Below are 8,443 nucleotides of genomic sequence, written 5' to 3' on the forward strand. Positions count from 1 at the left end.
ACTGTACCTCTAAACTCTCAGGTGAACAGGAGGGAGCTGCTCCAGAGGTCATCATTTTTGTTAGAGAGACAGATAAAATGTTTTAGGGTTTCTATTTTGCAACTAGGGATTTATGTCAAAGTAGTTTGTTGGTCTTATAAAGATTTCAGATTAATCTCTATAAGTTTCTGAAAAGCACATTTCCCCAAATGTGAATGACATACTTTATACAGGGGCAGTATGTCCCTTCATAATGTTGAATGTTTTGGAATATGTGTGATTCATTCTAGGTAATCAGTTGTATTTAATGACAAAGTTTCTTGAAATTTCCTCGTATTCTTAGAAATTTTCTTAACCTATTACAGCAGTTGAGTCAAAGCATGGACAAGCTATTCTGAAGCCATCATTTCACCAATGATTAATTTATTCAGCTTAGAGAAACTAGTTTTAATGAGAAATGCACACCTCCCCCTTTATGCTGAGATATTTGAGCACTTGGTCTCCAGTTGGTGTGCTGTTTTGAGAATTTTTTTTTTCAATGCAATTTATTCAGGAACCTTGAACAATCATCTGACCCTGGGTAAAGCCAGCCCACTTTAAATAGCCTCTGGGTAGCCAACCTCAGCATGCCACGTGGGCAATGCAGATAGGTCCACATACATGGAAGCAAGCCAGATCCTCAGCCTTAGCCAAATGTGGAGTTGTTTGTGACAGAGAGCACTCACCATCGGGAAGGTGGAAGGTGGAAACCAGCTCCATCTTTCAGGCGCGGCATTCCACAGCTCTCTACAGTTCCCCCTTTTTGTTTTGGAGGCATCAGGCAAGAGTAGAGGTCTGATCTCTGATATTAGAAATAAATTGGGACTTTTTACTGATGTTCATTTAGGTGTCATCCACCCAAAGAGCATCAGACTCGTCTGATACCTTTTTCTCAGAGGCGGGACCTGGGGCATCAACCCGCATGCAATCAGACATGCTCTTCTCTGGGTCCAAAGCGGCTGACCCTGAGTGCAGTGCTTAGCCTCACATCCTGAGCATAACATTTTGGCTTTTTATGGTAGCCAGCCATGCTTGGGGAGACTGTCCTGCTTCAATGGCTGTAAAGGCCTGAATGATCATGGCTGCATTACGCTGTTGTGAGACTCTAATCTTGCATATATACCACAGGCAAACCAAGGAGACCAACACCAGAAGGCCTGCTAACGCTCCCATGCCCGCCCATTCCTTCAGATGATTCATGGCTGCAGCAATCCATGTTGATAATCCTGTGGCTAGTCTTGTGTCCACTCTGGTAGAATTTGCCATGACAATGGCCACCCTCAGCTGCTCCATCGTAGTATCGAATTCTCCAGTCCAATTACCTAAAATATAGCTAGACAATTGTTTAGACAGATTTGCAGCACAGGGAAAATTCTCATGTTGTATGCTAGTGACTCAAAGTCCAGCATACTTTCATTGACAGCCAAGTTGAGCGATTTGCTATAGGGTATCAATTTGCTCCTGCACGAGGTCAATCCTCTGATTGAACACCATCAAACCTCCTTTTAGTTGAGCATTAATTCCTTTTTGTACATCTAAGGAATGAGCTACATTGGCTAAAAGGTTATTCAGGGTCTGAGCAGTCTGCCCAGTATGACTCATGGTTAATGCCGTGGTGGTAGCTCCAACTGCTGCCAATGAGATGGCAGTAACAATGGCAGCTGTAATTCCAAGATCCCTTTTCTGTCTGAAGAGAGTCATAGCGTGAGGGCATCAACGGGCACAGGCACCCAGCGAGGCATACGAGTAACCAGGTAGTAAATTTACTAGCATTCCAGCATTGGGCAAAAAAGCAAGTATCATTACCACAATTACTTGGCTCTATCTGGCTAATAATGAATAAAAAAGGGGGGATATAAACAAACAGGTGTGGGCTTATAGGAAATATGATGAGAAGCCTTAACCCCCTTGTTGGAACATCCTGCATCAGTTCTAGAACTAGCAGTGGTGGTGTTTGAGGTCTGAGTAGGCTCAGGAGACCATTGCCCCCAGGGGCGAGACGTGCTCCATGTAAATTGACTAACTCCATGTTTTCCTCCACTTTTGAAAGTCATTTAAGGTTCTTAAATTATTTTTTCCCTTTTTTTGTAAATTTTTCATCAATTACACTTTATTCATTCTGCATCCCCCATAAGCCCCTCCCTCCCCTCCTAACCCCACCCTCCCTCCTCCCTCTGCATGCATGCCACTTCCCAAGTCCACTGATAGGGGAGGTTCTCCTCTCCTTTCTGATCTTAGTCCATCAGATCACATCAAAAGTGGCTGCATTGTCCTCTACTATGGCCTGGTAAGGCTGCTCCCCCTCAGGAGGAGGTGACTAAAGAGCAGGCCAGTCAGTTCATGTCAGAGGCAGTCCCTCTTCACATTACTATGTAACCCAATTGGACTCTGAACTGCCCTGGGCTACATCTGTGCAGGGGTTCTGGGTTATCTCTATGAATAGTCCTTGGTTGGAGTATGAGTCTCTGGGAAGTTCCCTGTGTTCAAATTTTCTTGTTCTGTTGCTCTCCTTGTGGAGACCCTGTCCTCTCCAGCTCTTACTATTTCCCAGTTCTTACATAAAATTCCATTCACTCTGCCCAGCAGTTGCCCATCACGCTTAGCATCTGCTTTGATAGTCTGTAGGGCAGAGGCTTTCAGAGGCCCTCTGTGGTAGGTTCCTAGGTTGTTTCCTCTTTTCTTCTTCTTCTGATGTCCATCCTCTTTGCCTTTCCGGATGGGGATTGGACATTTTAGTTAGGGTCCTCTCTCTTGATTAGTTTCTTTAGATGCACAGGTTTTAGTGGGTTTGTCCTATGTTGTATGTCTATATGAGTGAGTATATTCCATGTGTGTCTTTTTGCTTCTGGGACAACTCACTCAGGATGATCCTTTCCAGATCCCACCATTTACCTGCAAATTTCATGATTTCCTTATTTTTCATTGCTGAGTAATATTCCATTGTGTAGATGTACCACATTTTCTGTATCCATTCTTCAGTTGAGGGGCATCTGGGTTGTTTCCAGCTTCTGGCTATTACAAATAAAGCTGCTACAAACATGGTTGAGCAAATTTCCTTTTTGTGTGCTTGAGCCTCTTTTGGATATATGCCTAGGAGTGGTATGGCTGGATCACGGGGAGGCACTATTCCTAGTTGTCTGAGAAAAGGCCAGATTGATTTCCAGAGTGGTTGTACCAGTTTACATTCCCACCAGCAGTGGAGAAGGGTTCCCCTTTCTCCACAACCTCTCCAGCATGTGTTGTCACTTGAGTTTTTGATCTTGGCCATTCTCATGGGTGTAAGGTGAAATCTCAGGGTTGTTTTGATTTGCATTTCCCTAATGGCTAGTGAGGTTGAGCATTTCTTTAAGTGCTTCTCTGCCATTCGGTATTCCTCTACAGAGAATTCTCTGTTTAGCTCTGTTCCCCATTTTTTAAGTGGGTTACTTGGTTTGCTGCTTTTCAGCTTCTTTAGTTCTTTATATATACTGGATATGAGTCCTCTGTCAGATAGAGGGTTGGGGAAGATTCTTTCCCAATCTGTAGGAGGTCGCTTTGTTTTGATGATGGTCTCCTTTGCTTTGCAGAAGCCTTTCAGTTTCATGAGGTCCCATTTATTGATTGTTGCTCTTAGAGCCTGTGCTGTTGGAGTTCTGTTCAGGAAGTTTTCTCCTGTACCAATGAGTTCTAGGGTATTTCCCACTTTTATTTCAAGAAATTTTAGAAGTTCGGGGTGAAGGAGTCATGCTGTCGGAACTACATCACTGGGGATAGGCTTTGAGAGTTTATTACCTGTGACACTTCTGTTCTCTCCCTCCTTTCTTGGTATGCTAAGGAAATGTGTTTGGCCAGATTTCTACTGTCCCCTGTCCTGGTGTCCACCATTATAGACACTAATGCCATGGATGCCATGGAACACTAAGGCTGAAGTAAACACACTCCCCTAAGGTGCTTCTGCACGTGGCTGCTCTTATTACAGCAGCATGAAAGTATCTGATGAAGTAATGTAAGTTTAATTTAAAAAATACCAAGCATGGCATCTCTCTCTCTCTCATACATGTGTGTGTGTGTGTGTGTGTGTGTGTGTGTGTGTGTGTATTATTATTTACCTTGCTATAATGTCTATGGCAAAATGAATTCACCAAAATTTGAAATTACGAAATGAATTATTAATGTCCTCTCAAACTATTGCAAGCACTGCTTGCAATAATACACATTATTATAATAATGAGTATAATACACATTTCACAAAAGTATAGTTACTTAACTTATGGAAATTCTTAGTGTGCGTATGTATTTACTTAAATAGTTTTAATAGTCAGTAATCTCTATACTATGATGTATACATTTTTTGCTGTTGTTTTGTAAGCAGCATGCATGGCAGAAAGCATCTACTAGGAATGAAAAGTCTGTGATAATCATCTAACCATGTAGATAAATTTAGGAAGTCATCAAATTTAATTCTGCTAAAATATAAACTGTAGGAAGGTGCCAAATGCTTGGACTTATGTTGGAAATATTTTTGCCATGTTGCATAAAGATTACCTCAGACCCCTAGAGGCAATTGTACTGACAAGCATTTTAAGAACTGATGTCCTTCCTTACCAGTAGATGTTTCATTCCCTGTTGCTGGGCTTTTTTTTTTTTTTTTCACAGTTGTTGAAAACCAAAACAGAGAGGCACTCCAGTCAGCCCGAGGGGACAGGAATAGCAGAACACAAGATTCCTCCTTTTTATCAGATGGACTAAAAGACACACAGAGGCCAGGAGTTCGGTGATACCCTAGTGGATCACACAGGTGGTCATCACTCAAGTGCCCGGTAGGTTTCATGGTTTCACAGAAAGCATTGAAAACATGACCTTTTCATGATGACAGCCAGGCTTTGACAGGAAATGGCATTATTAGAGAGACGTGGGCCTTCGGTACATGAACATTCGGAGCTGATGCTGACAGGACAATCCCAGTCCCCCACCTCTCTTGTTTTTCATCTTGCCAGTAATTCAAGTGTCTGTCTCCGAACTTCTCAGGCACGTTGTGTCTCTTCGTTAATTACCATTGATTCCCTTTTTAACACCCAGTATGTTTTTCCTATTCAGAATATAAGATACCCAAGAAAAAGATGACTGACTTGTACATAATTTAGTTCAGTTATTCCCTTTCCTTCTTTAATTTATTAAACAAATGTATACTTAGTTGTCTTAAGAGTTTCTCCTGTTTTTTTATTTTTTTTTATTTTTAATTATACTTTATTTACTTTGTATCCCCTCTCTAGTTCCCTCCCCCCCTCTTTTCCTCCTCCTTCTCCACACACTCCCCTCCCCACGTCCACTGGTAGGGGAGGGTTTCTTTCTTTTTTTTTTAATTTATTTTTATTTTATGTACATTGGTGTTTTGACTTCGTGTGTGTCTATGTGAGAGTGTTGGATCCCTTGGAACAGGAGCTACAGACAGTTGTAAGCTGCCATGTGGGTGCTGGAAATTGAATCAGGGTCCTCTGGAAGAGCAGCCAATGTGCCTAACCACTGAGCTATCTCTTCAGCCCCGAGGGTTTCATTTTCTTCCTTTGGATTCTAGTCTGTTAGGTCTCATCAGGAGTGGCTGCATTGTCTTCCTCTGTGGCCTGGTAAGGCTGCTTCCCCATCAGGAGGAGATGATCAAAGAGCAGGCCAATCAGTTCATGTCAGAAGCAGTCCCTGTTCCCATTACTATGGAACCCACTTGGACACTGAACTGCCATAGGCTACATCTGTGCAGGGGTTCTAGGTTATATCCATACATGGTGCTTGGTTGGAGTATCAGTCTCAGAAAAGACCCCTGTGCCCACATATCTGTTTTAAACTTTTTTTTTTAACTTTGACAGTTGTGATGAGAAACAAAACTAAACAAAAACAAACAAAAAAAGGAGATGAGAGCAAGATTAGTAATTTGGAGCTCTGATAGAAAACTGCTGAAGTATTTTTATGAACTTTTCCTATGCCTGACTTAGTTATGTTATGCCTGACTTAATTAGGGTTACTACTGATGCAATGGAACACCATGACCAAAGGCAAGCTGGGGAAGAAAGGGTTTATTCGGCATGCACTTCCACATTGTAGGACACCAGTGAAGGATATCAGGATAGAGAATCAAACTGGGCAGGAACTTGAAGGCAGAAGTTGAGACTTATGAAGGATGTTGCTTACTGGCTTGCTCCTCATGGCTTGCTCAGCCTGCTTTCTTATGGACCTTAGGACCAGCAGCCCAGGGATGGCACCACCCACAATGGGCTGGGTCCTCCCCCCACTCATCAGATTAAGAAAATGCTCTACAGCTGGATCTTATGGAGGCATTTTCTCAACTGAAGGCCCTTCCTTTGAGATAACTCTAGCTTGTGTCAAGATTACCTAAACACCCAGGACAATGCATGAGGAAATCAAAATGTCGTCTTGTGGTTTGGATCTGGAATGCTCTCGGAAAGGCTCATACACTGAAGGCCTCACCCGCATTGTTTCAGTGTTCAGAGATGGGAATTTTAGAAATGGATTTGAGCATGGAGTCCCTGACTGCATTGAATAGTTGAGCAGCATTTTGGAGTCTGTGGGCTATAGGGAGGTGATTAAAACAGAAGGTAGGATCTAGTTGAAGGACATTATATCCTGTCCCTGGATTGTATCTATTTATCTCTATGTTGCTCTTTTTGTCTTTATCCTGATTGCTATTATGAGGGCAACATTCCTCTTCAGCCTTTCTGCCAAGCTCTTCTACTACACCACGGATCCCCCAACACTGAATCGTATTGATTAGAAACAAGGAATCCAAACATACTTAATTTTGTCAGGTATCTTGTCACAACGGTGTGTGATTTTGTAGTTCATTAATAGTATAGAGTGATATTCTACAACAAATTTTAAAACAAAAGTTATTTTTCAAGTTAGTTTAAGATGACGATGTGGTGGTTTGAATAAAAATGGCCTCCATAGGCTCATAGTGAATGGCACAATTAGGAGGTACGGCCTTGTTGGAGGAAGTGTGTCACTGGGGGCGGGCTTTGTGGCTTCAGAAGCTCCAGCAAGCTTCGTGCCCGCAGTTCCAGGTGTAGAACTCTGAGCTCCTTCTCCAGCGCCATGTCTGCATATATCTGCACCACCATGCTTCCTGACATGACGATAATGGGCTAAAATCCTGAAACTGTAAGCCAGCCCCAATTAAATATTTTCCTCCACAAGGAGAGCATCAGAACAAGAAAATTTGAACACAGGGAACTTCCCAGAGACTCATACTCCAACCAAGGACTATTCATGGAGATAACCTAGAACCCTGACAATGCAGCCACTTCTGATGAGAACTGATAGAATAAGATGAGAAAGAAGGAGAGGAGGACCTCCCCAATCAGTGGACATGGGGAGGGGCATGCATGCAGAAAGGGGAAGGGAGGGTGGGACCGGGAGGGGAGGAGGGAGAGGCTTATGGGGGGATACAAAATGAATAAAGTGTAATTAATAAAAGTTAAATAAAAAATTAAAAAAAAGAGTTGCTGTGGTCATGGTGTCTCTTCACAGCAGTAGACACCCTTACTAAGACAGACATAACATTTCTGATAAGAAGTTTTAATTAAAAAAAAATATTTGCAAGAGGGGCTGGAAAGATGGCTCAGTATTTAAGAATACTGGTCTCCAAAAGCACCCAGATTCAATTCCCAGCACCCTTGTGTAACTCAAGTTCATGGATTTGGTACCTCTGGGCCTCTGTGAGCATCTGCTCTTACTTGCACATACCCCTACATAGACATGCATGCTGATACATAATTAAAATGATAAAAACAAATCTTTAAGAATATTGGCAAGAGAGACAGCTTAGAGGCCTATTGCTCTGTTTTCATGATGATTTAACATAAAGTGACATGCATATTTTCAGAACATCTGTTAAGAACAAGGAGTAGTTTTCTTTTCAATATATTTTAATTGGCAGTTTCATAAAGGTAGAAAATAACTATTTTAATTTTAAATAGTCTTTTCAAAGAAGCAGTTTTTTTTCCTATTTACTCCAAATACTTGGGTTGGTTGTCTGGCTTCAAAAGAAAATGTCTTAAATGAGCTCCATAGAAAATTTGCCATCTCACTTTCTTACTAAAACTGCCTATTGTCAAACCCTTGGTTATTTTTATTGCTGTCATCTGACCCATGAAATTTGTCATTATTATGGTTTTTTGCATGTTCTTATAATCTAATGGTCCACTTTTTGTTTTTCTTTCCCACCTGCCCTGCATCTCAGGTCTGATCATTTACTGCGCTTCACAGGCTGCATGAGTCTCTCACTGGCATAAAAACATAGGCAAGGTTAAACATTTGAAGTGTGGGATTTAATGTGTAGAGCGAGTGGCTGAAACCTAAAGATAATGGTGAGGTGAGATTGCCATTAGTAGACATAGCGGTTAGCTACCATCCATAACTGGAAGGCGCTGGGTAT

The sequence above is a fragment of the Meriones unguiculatus genome, chromosome 3 (genome assembly GCF_030254825.1).
Source record: "Meriones unguiculatus strain TT.TT164.6M chromosome 3, Bangor_MerUng_6.1, whole genome shotgun sequence".
In the NCBI taxonomy this organism is placed as follows: Eukaryota; Metazoa; Chordata; class Mammalia; order Rodentia; family Muridae; genus Meriones; species Meriones unguiculatus.